This window comes from Agelaius tricolor, unplaced genomic scaffold (genome assembly GCF_023055355.1).
Source record: "Agelaius tricolor isolate 1412-34295 unplaced genomic scaffold, bAgeTri1.0.p SCAF_42, whole genome shotgun sequence".
Taxonomy (NCBI): Eukaryota; Metazoa; Chordata; class Aves; order Passeriformes; family Icteridae; genus Agelaius; species Agelaius tricolor.
In genome coordinates this window covers 1,193,060-1,201,883 of record NW_027269302.1, presented here as the reverse complement: position 1 = coordinate 1,201,883, position 8,824 = coordinate 1,193,060, and the positions used below count along the sequence as shown (strand labels likewise).

General features: G+C 58.2%; 1 protein-coding gene across 3 annotated transcripts in view; it reads left to right on the top strand.

Annotated features, from left to right (window-relative positions):
• Positions 1-4,763: 4,763 nt before the first annotated feature.
• The window catches only part of LOC139603906 (zinc finger protein 3-like), a 109,516-nt gene continuing 105,455 nt past the window's right edge, over positions 4,764-8,824 (top strand). Inside the window, exons 1-2 of one of the 3 annotated variants that reach the window (XM_071454915.1) lie at positions 4,764-4,835; positions 8,361-8,398. The gene's annotated coding sequence lies outside the window, so the exon portion shown is untranslated. Of the gene's footprint in view, positions 4,836-8,063; positions 8,399-8,824 lie in introns of those variants that run through there. The other 2 variants (XM_071454914.1, XR_011683846.1) reach the window with 2 other exon arrangements.

Sequence of the window (8,824 nt, the reverse complement as noted above, 5' to 3'; positions counted from 1 at the left end):
GCCACCCCCCGATGTCCCCCCGAGGGGCCTTTTCCGCTCAGCCTTGGACTTCTTCATTCTCCAAACATCCCCCCAAAAACCCAACCCAGGGACCCCCCGGGATATCCGGGCCGGGCTCCCCCTCCCCGCTCACCGGAGCCATGGGGGGGGCAATGATCCCACAGGTGGGGGCTGCGAATTCAGGCAGGGATCGAGACCGCGTGGCTCCCTCAGCTCAGCCTTGATCCGCCTTTGCCCCTCCTCTTCCTCTTCCTCCCACTCCTCCTCTTCCATCCCCCCTCCCGGTCCTCTGTTATCCCCACCGCCTTCTCATCGTCCATCCCTCCCCTTCCATCCCTTCTCCTCCTCCTCCTCCCCCCTAACCCCACCTCCTTCTCCTCCTTCCATCGCTGCTCTCTCTCCACCTCCATCCCGCCCCTTCCATCCCTCCTCCCTTTCCTCCTCCTCCCCCCCTAACCCCGCCTCCTCCTCCCCCTCCATCCCTGCCCTTCCCTCCTCCTCCTCCTCCCCCAGCAGCAGCCACACCCTCGGTGCCCCGTTCCCGCAGCCCTCGCAGCCCGCGGCAGCAGCGGCCATGGAGCCGGGCCAGGTCGGCATGGGCAGCGCGGGGCTCTCGGCTGCTCCCAGCCGCTGCGGGCGGGGGGAACCCGGCCCGGGCCAAAGGAGAGGCAAACTGGGCAAACTGGGGGCTGCACATCCAAACTGGGCCTTGCTGGGGACCCTGCCTGGCCCCTGCCAGTCCTTGGGGCTCCTCTCGGCACATCCGCCAGGGGGGAGCGCACACAGGCCTGGGGGATCCCAGCAGTGGCAGCACTGCCAGGGACTGGGCTGCACTGGGATCGTACTGGGAGCGACTGGGGCTGTACTGGCTTTGTACTGACATCAGACTGGGATCATACTGGGATCATACTGGGAGAGAGCAGGAGCCTGCAGGAGGCAATTGAGACCACGTTAGGGGCAAATGGGATATACTGGGAGTGACTGGGATGGTGCTGAGTGTTACTGGGAGTAGCTGTGAGCAACTGGTAATCATGCTAGGAGGAACTGGAAGGAACTGGGAGTGACTGGGAGCCTGCTGGGGGTGATTGGAAACTGCTGGGCTTATACTAGAATGAACTGGGATCATGCTGGAGGTGACTGGGATCATTCTGGCAGTGAGTGCCACTACACTGAGGCTGACTGGGAGTGCTTGGGAGCAAATGGGATCATACTGGAAGGAACTGCAAAGATGCTGGAGGGAACTGGGCTACACTGGGGGATACTGGGAGTGACTGGAACAAAAGTGAGGGGAAAGAGAGCAACTGGAACCATGTGGAGCACAACTGGTTCATACTGGCAGGGACTGGGAGCACACTGGGGCCATATTTGGATCATACTGGGAGGGACTGGACTAATACTGGGAGGATCTGAGAGGGACTGGGAGCACACCCTGCGCATCATCCCCCAGATAGGGCCTGACTGGGAGCAACTGGGAGCACGCTGGCAGCAAATGGCATCATACTGGGACTGACTGGGCTGATCTAGGGAGCAACTGGAACCACACGGGAGGCAGCTGGGACCATACTGGGAGAGATTGGAAGCAACTGGGATTATACTGGGACCCCACTGGGAGGGCTGGCATGTGACTGGGATCAAACTGGAGCTTACTGGGATCATATTGGGGTTGAAAGGGAGCGACTGGGATCACACTTTGGGCTACTGGGAGCAGCTGAGGGAAACTGGGATGATGCTGCAAGCAAACTGGAGGAACTGGGAAGGACTGGATGCATGCTGGGGGCAACTGGGATATACTGGGCATGACTGGGGGATCATACTGGGATAACTGACACCTTACTGGGGCCACTGGCAGTGCCTGGGAATGACTGCAGACATGCTGGGGGCAACTGGGATATACTGGGAGTGTCTGGAACCATACTGGGGGGACTGGAACCACACTGGGAACAACTGGGACCATGCTGGGGAGAACTGGGACCACACTGGGGGCAACTGGGAGTGAGTGGGACCAAGCTGGGAGGGACTGGGATCATCTGGGGAGGGACTGGGACTAGAGCAGGGGCAACTGGGTTCAACTGGGACCATCCTGGGAGTGTCTGTAACCATAGGGGAGTGATGGAAGCACACTGGGAACAGCTGGGCCCATGCTGGGAGCAACTGGGATCCCACTGGGGGCACTGGCATCAGACTGGGAGTGACTGGGAGCAACTGGGATTAGACTGCAAGGGACTGGGATCATACTGGGAGTGGCTACACTCATACTGGGATTATACTGGGTGTGAATGGAACCCGACTGGGGCTTACTGGGAGCTACTGGGCCCATGTTGGGAGGAAAATGTGACCCACTGGGAGCAACTGGGATCGGCTGGAAGGTTCTGGAACCATGCTGAGAGGACTGAGACTACAACTGGGGCAACTGGGATCATCCTGGGAGCAACTGGGGCCACCCTTTGAGCAACAGATGGAAACTGGGATGATGCCAGAGGAAACTGGGAGGAACTGGGAAAGACTGGGATCATTCTGAGGTAACTGAAACATACTGGGAGTGTCTCTAACCATCCTGGGGGCACTGGAACCACACTGGGAACAGCTGGGATCATGCTGGGAGCAACTGGGACGATGCTGGGGGAAACTGAATCTACCCTGGAGGCAACTGGGCATGACTGGGACCCTGCTGGGAGGGACTGGGACTATTCTTGGGGCAACTGGGATCATCATGGGAGGAACTGGGAACAGCTGGAATTATGCTGGGAGCAACTGGGATCACACTGGGATCCCAGTGAGAGCAGCTGAGTCCATGCTGGGTTACACTGGGATCTCATTGAGAGCGACTGGAATCACACTGGGATTGACTGGGAGTGGCTGGTTTTGTGGATTTGGGGGGTTTGGATTTTGGGGGATTTTCTTGGCATTTTGAGGGGGAGTTTTCTGGGGGTGGTTGGGGGTTTATTGAAATTTCTTGTGGCTTTTTTTGAATTTTGGGGATTTTACTGGGATGTTGTTGGGATTTTTTGGGATTCTCAGAAATTCCTGGGGTTTTATTGGGATTTTTAGGAGATTTTGGGGCATTTTAATGGAATTGTGGTGGCATTCAGAGGGATTCATTGGGGATTTGGGGTTTTTGGGGATTCTTGGTGGGATTTGGGGGGTTTTGGGGGATTTTTTGGGTCTTGCCAGGATTTCCTTGGATCTTGCAGGAGATTTTGTGGGGCTTTTAATGGTTTTGGGGATATTTTGTGGGGATTTGCGGAGTTTAATCAGGATTTTTGGGGTTTTTGGGATTCCAAAGGATTTTGTGGGCTTTTATTGGGATTCTAGGGTGTTCTAATGGGATTTTGAGAGATTTAATTGGGATTTTGTGGGTTTTATTGGGGCTTTCACGGCTTTTAAGGAGATTTTGGTGCCTCTCAGCCCTTCCCCACACCCAGGGAATGCCCCAAAGCCCCCCTAAAATTCCACTAAAACCCCACAAAATCCCCAAAAATTACAAGATAACCCTCAAAAACCCCAGAGAATCACCAAACATCCCAGTGGAACTCAGCAAAATTTAAAAAACTCCCCAATTTTTCAATAAATCCTTCCCCAAAAAACCTACACAACCCCAACAAAACACCAAAAATCCAAAACACCCCAAATCAACAAAACCCCCCAAAATCACATAACCATCTCAAACCCCAACAATTCTCCCCCAAACCCCCAATAATCCCTCCTAAACTCCCAACAAAATCCCAAAAAAGCCCAAAAAAGCCACCCCCAAATCCCCAAAACCCCTCTCAGAACCCCAAAGTCCCCACAAACCCCCCCAGACTCAGTGGGGCCGTCCTGGATCAGGGGGCACCGGCCGGTGGAAAGGAGCCACTTCAGGGGGCCCTGGGAGCTTTTTGGGGAGGGGGCACCATGGGAGACCCCCCCAAAAACCGGGGGGGGGAACCCCTGCAGTGCCCCCTCCCCCCGAAACCCCCAGACCCCGGTTCAGGGTGGGCCTGGGACCCCCCGGGACCCCCAAATCTCCCCCCGGGACCCCCAGAGCCCCCCAAGGTTTGCCCAGGACCCCCCTGAGAGCCCCCAGACCCCAATGGGGCCCAGCCCAGGATGTCCCCTGAGACCCCCCCCCAGACCCTTCCCAAGACCCCACCCAGGACCCTCCAGACCCCTCCCCAAACCCAACTCAGGCTCCCCCAGCCCCTCCCCAGATCGCGCCGGGACCTCTCCCCAAAACTCCCCAAATCCCCCCCCCCACCAGACCCTCTCCCAAAACCCTTCCAGACCCCCCAAAGCCCCTCCCCAAACCTCCAAAACCCTCCAGGACACCCTCAGGACCCCCCAGAGCCCTCCCCAAATTCCCCCAGGACCATCCCAACACCCCCAGACCCTCCCAAGACCTTCCTACGACCCCTCCTCAAAACCCCCCCAGACCCTCCCACGACCCCCTCCCCCTCCCGAGACCCCTCTTAGGACCCATCCGCACCCCCCAGGTCCCCCCACAGTGCCCCAGGACCCCTCCCCAGACCCCCCCAAACCCCCGGACCCCTCCCCAAAGCCCCCCCAGACCCCCCGGACCCTCCCCCGCCCCCCCCGATCCCCTCTCAGGCCCCTCCCGCTCCTGTCCCGAGCCCGGGGGGTCCCGGCGGCGGCGGGGAAGGGGGCGCCGCTTCCGGTCGCCTCTGATTGGCTGGGACGGCACAGGGGAGGCGGGCCTTGCTGGGGGATCCGCGCCGTGATTGGTTAGTTCAGGGATGTGCAGCGCGCTGATTGGTTGGTTCGGGCCGGGGCGCGCCGCCATTGCTGAGAGCCCGCACACGCGGTGGAGGCGCGAGATTGTGAGGGAGAGCGGAGCTGAGGTGGGGCCGGGGGCAAACTGGGGGGGTTTGGGGCGGGTCTGAGGGGAAATTGGGGATTTTTAGGGGCATCGACGGGAAACACGAGGTTGTGCGGTGGGTTTGGGGGAAATGAGGGGGTCTGAGGGGGCTTTGGTGGGTCTGAGGGGGCTTTAGGGAGCTTTGGGGGGAGCTTGAGAGCGTCTGGAGCGTTCTCAGGTGGGTTTAGGGGGAACTGAGGGGAATTGGGAGAGTCTGGGGGGATTTTGGGGGATTGCGAGAGGAACTGGGCGGTTGTGAGTGGATCTGGGCGGTTCTGAGGTGGGTCTGGGGAACTTCGAGGAGTCTGAGGCGATTTCATGAGGTTTGGGGGGATTGAGGGGTCCGAGGGGGATTTGGGGCAGTCTGATGGATTTGGGGGCGTCTCAGGTGGGTCTGGGGTGAATTTTGGGGAGAACTGGGGGGTTTGAGGGTCCTGGGGAGGTTTTTGGGGTCCTGGGGAGGGTTTGGGGGTCCAGAGAGGTTCTGGGCCAACACTGGGGGACTCTGGGGAGTTTGGGGTTCCTGGAGGGGTCCTGGGGGAGATTTGGGGGTCCCGGGGGGTCCCAGGCCCACCCTGAACCGGGGTCTGGGGGTTTCGGGGGGAGGGGGCACTGCAGGGGTTCCCTCCCCCGTTTTTGGGGTGTCTCCCATGGTGCCCCCTCCCCAAAAAGCTCCCAGGGCCCCCTGAAGTGGCTCCTTTCCACCGGCCGGTGCCCCCTGATCCAGGACGGCCCCACTGAGGCTAGGGGGGTTTGTGGGGATTTTGGGGATTTTGAGAGGGTTTTTGGGGATTTGGGGGTGGCTTTTTTGGGAGATTTTCTTGGGAGTTCGGGGGGAATTATTGGGGTTTTTGGGGAGAATTATTGGGTTTTGTGATGGCAATGTGATTTTGGGGGATTTTGTTGATTTGGGGTGTTTTGGATTTTTGGTGTTTTGTTGGGGTTGTGTAGGTTTTTTGGGGAAGGATTTATTGAAAAATTGGGGAGTTTTTTAAATTTTGCTGAGTTCCACTGGGATGTTTGGAGATTCTCTGGGGTTTTTGAGGGTTATCTTGTAATTTTTGGGGATTTTGTGGGGTTTTAGTGGAATTTTAGGGGGGCTTTGGGGCATTCCCTGGGTGTGGGGAAGGGCTGAGAGGCACCAAAATCTCCTTAAAAGCCGTGAAAGCCCCAATAAAACCCACAAAATCCCAATTAAATCTCTCAAAATCCCATTAGAACACCCTAGAATCCAAATAAAAGCCCACAAAATCCTTTGGAATCCCAAAAACCCCAAAAATCCAAATTAAACTCGGCAAATCCCTCAAAGATGTCCCCAAAACCAGAAAAAATCACAAAAAATCTTCCCCAAGATCCAAAGAAATCCTGGCAACACCCAAAACCCCCAAATCCCACCAAAAATCCCCAAATCCCCAATGAATCCCCCTGAATGCCACCACAATTCCAATAAAATGCCCCAAAATCTCCTAAAAATCCCAATAAAACCCCAGGAATTTCTGAGAATCCCAAAAAATCCCAACAACATCCCAGTAAAATCCCCAAAATTCAAAAAGAGACTCAAGAAATTTCAATAAACCCCCAACCACCCCCAGAAAAACTCCCCCTCAAAATGCCAAGAAAATCCCCCAAAATCCACAAAACCAGCCACTCCCAGTCAATCCCAGTGTGATTCCAGTCGCTCTCAGTGAGATCCCAGTGTAACCCAGCATGGACTCAGCTGCTCTCACTGGGATCCCAGTGTGATCCCAGTTGCTCCCAGCATAATTCCAGCTGTTCCCAGTTCCTCCCATGATGATCCCAGTTGCCCCAAGAATAGTCCCAGTCCCTCCCAGCAGGGTCCCAGTCGTGCCCAGTTGCCTCCAGGGTAGATTCAGTTTCCCCCAGCATCGTCCCAGTTGCTCCCAGCATGGTCCCAGCTGTTCCCAGTGTGGTTCCAGTGCCCCCAGGATGGTTAGAGACACTCCCAGTATGTTTCAGTAAGCTCCAGTTTGATCCCAGTCACATGCCAGCCCACCCAGTGTGGTCCCAGTATAATCCCAGTTGCTTCCAGTCTCTCCCAGTATGGTCCCAGCTGCCTCCAGTATGGTTCCAGTTGCTCCCTAGATCAGCCCAGTCAGTCCCAGTATGATGCCATTTGCTGCCAGCGTGCTCCCAGTTGCTCCCAGTCAGGCCCTATCTGGGGGATGATGTGCAGGGTGTGCTCCCAGTCCCTCTCAGATCCTCCCAGTATTAGTCCAGTCCCTCCCAGTATGATCCAGAGATGAGCCCAGTGTGCTCCCAGTCCCTGCCAGTATGAACCAGTTGTGCTCCACATGGTTCCAGTTGCTCTCTTTCCCCTCACTTTTGTTCCAGTCACTCCCAGTATCCCCCAGTGTAGCCCAGTTCCCTCCAGCATCTTTCCAGTTCCTTCCAGTATGATCCCATTTGCTCCCAAGCACTCCCAGTCAGCCTCAGTGTAGTGGCACTCACTGCCAGAATGATCCCAGTCAGCTCCAGCATGATCCCAGTTCACCCCAGTATAAGCCCAGCAGTTTCCAATCACCCCCAGCATGCACCCATTCAGTTCCAGTTCCTCCCAGTTGCTCCTAGCATGTCCCCAGTTGTTCACAGCTACTCCCAGTAATACTCAGCACCATCCCAGTTCATCCCAGTAAATCCCATTTGTCCCTAACATGGTCTCAAGTGCCCCCCACAGGCTCCTACTCACTCCCAGTATGATCCCAGTGTCCCTAGGTGCAATCACAGTCTGCCCTGATACGGCAGTATGATCCCAGTCTGATGTCAGTACAAAGCCAGCACAGCCCCAGTCGCTCCCAGTACGATCCCAGTGCAGCCCAGTCCCTGGCAGTGCTGCCACTGCTGGGATCCCCCAGGCCTGTGTGCGTTCCCCCCTGGCGGATGTGCCGAGAGGAGCCCCAAGGGCTGGCAGGGGCCAGGCAGGGTCCCCAGCAAGGCCCAGTTTGGATGTGCAGCCCCCAGTTTGCCCAGTTTGCCTCTCCTTTGGCCCGGGCCGGGTTCCCCCCCGCCCGCAGCGGCTGGGAGCAGCCGAGAGCCCCGCGCTGCCCATGCCGACCTGGCCCGGCTCCATGGCCGCTGCTGCCGCGGGCTGCGAGGGCTGCGGGAACGGGGGCACCGAGGGTGTGGCTGCTGCTGGGGGAGGAGGAGGAGGAGGGAAGGGCAGGGATGGAGGGGGAGGAGGAGGCGGGGTAAGGGGGGAGGAGGAGGAGAAGGAAAGGAAGGGGCGGGATGGAAGAGGAGATGGTGGTGGGGATAAGACAGGGGAGGAGGAGGAGGAGGAGGAGGGGAGATGGAAGAGGAGGAGCGGGAGGAGAAAGAGCAGTGAAGGAGGCGGGGTTAGGGGGGAGGAGGAGAGGGAGGAAGGATGGAGGAGAAGAAGGAGGGGGAGATAAGACAGAGGAGGAGTGGGAGGAAGAGGAAGAGGAGGGACAAAGGCGGATCAAGGGTGAGCTGGGGGAACCATGCGTTCCAGCCTTGCCTGAATTCACAGCCCCCACGTGTGGGATCATCGCCTCCCTCATGGCGCAGGTAAGTGGGGAGGGGGAGTCCGGCCTGGATATCCCAGGGGTCCCTGGGTTGGGTTTTTGGGGGGATGTTTGGAGAATGAAGAAGTCCAAGGCTGAGCGGAAAAGGCCCCTCGGGGGGACATCGGGGGGTGGCGGTGGCGGCTGCGGGCAGAGGCAGCCTGGAGGAGCAGAGCCCTGTGTGCCCCAGGAGGCCAAAGTGGGGAGGCCAGAGAGGGGGGAGCGCCGCCATTGGCGGGAGCCTCAAGAGCCTGGAGAGGGGCAGGGGGGACTCCTTGGAGCCGCTGCAGCCCAGAGCAGAGAATGAGGGGAGAAGGGAGCCCGGGAGCCCAAAGAGCCCCGGCATCCCGAAATGGGGAGAGCCAAGAGGGGGCAGTGCGTCCCCAGAGACGGCCCGGGGGGATCTCGTTGCCCTTGCCTGTGGCACGGA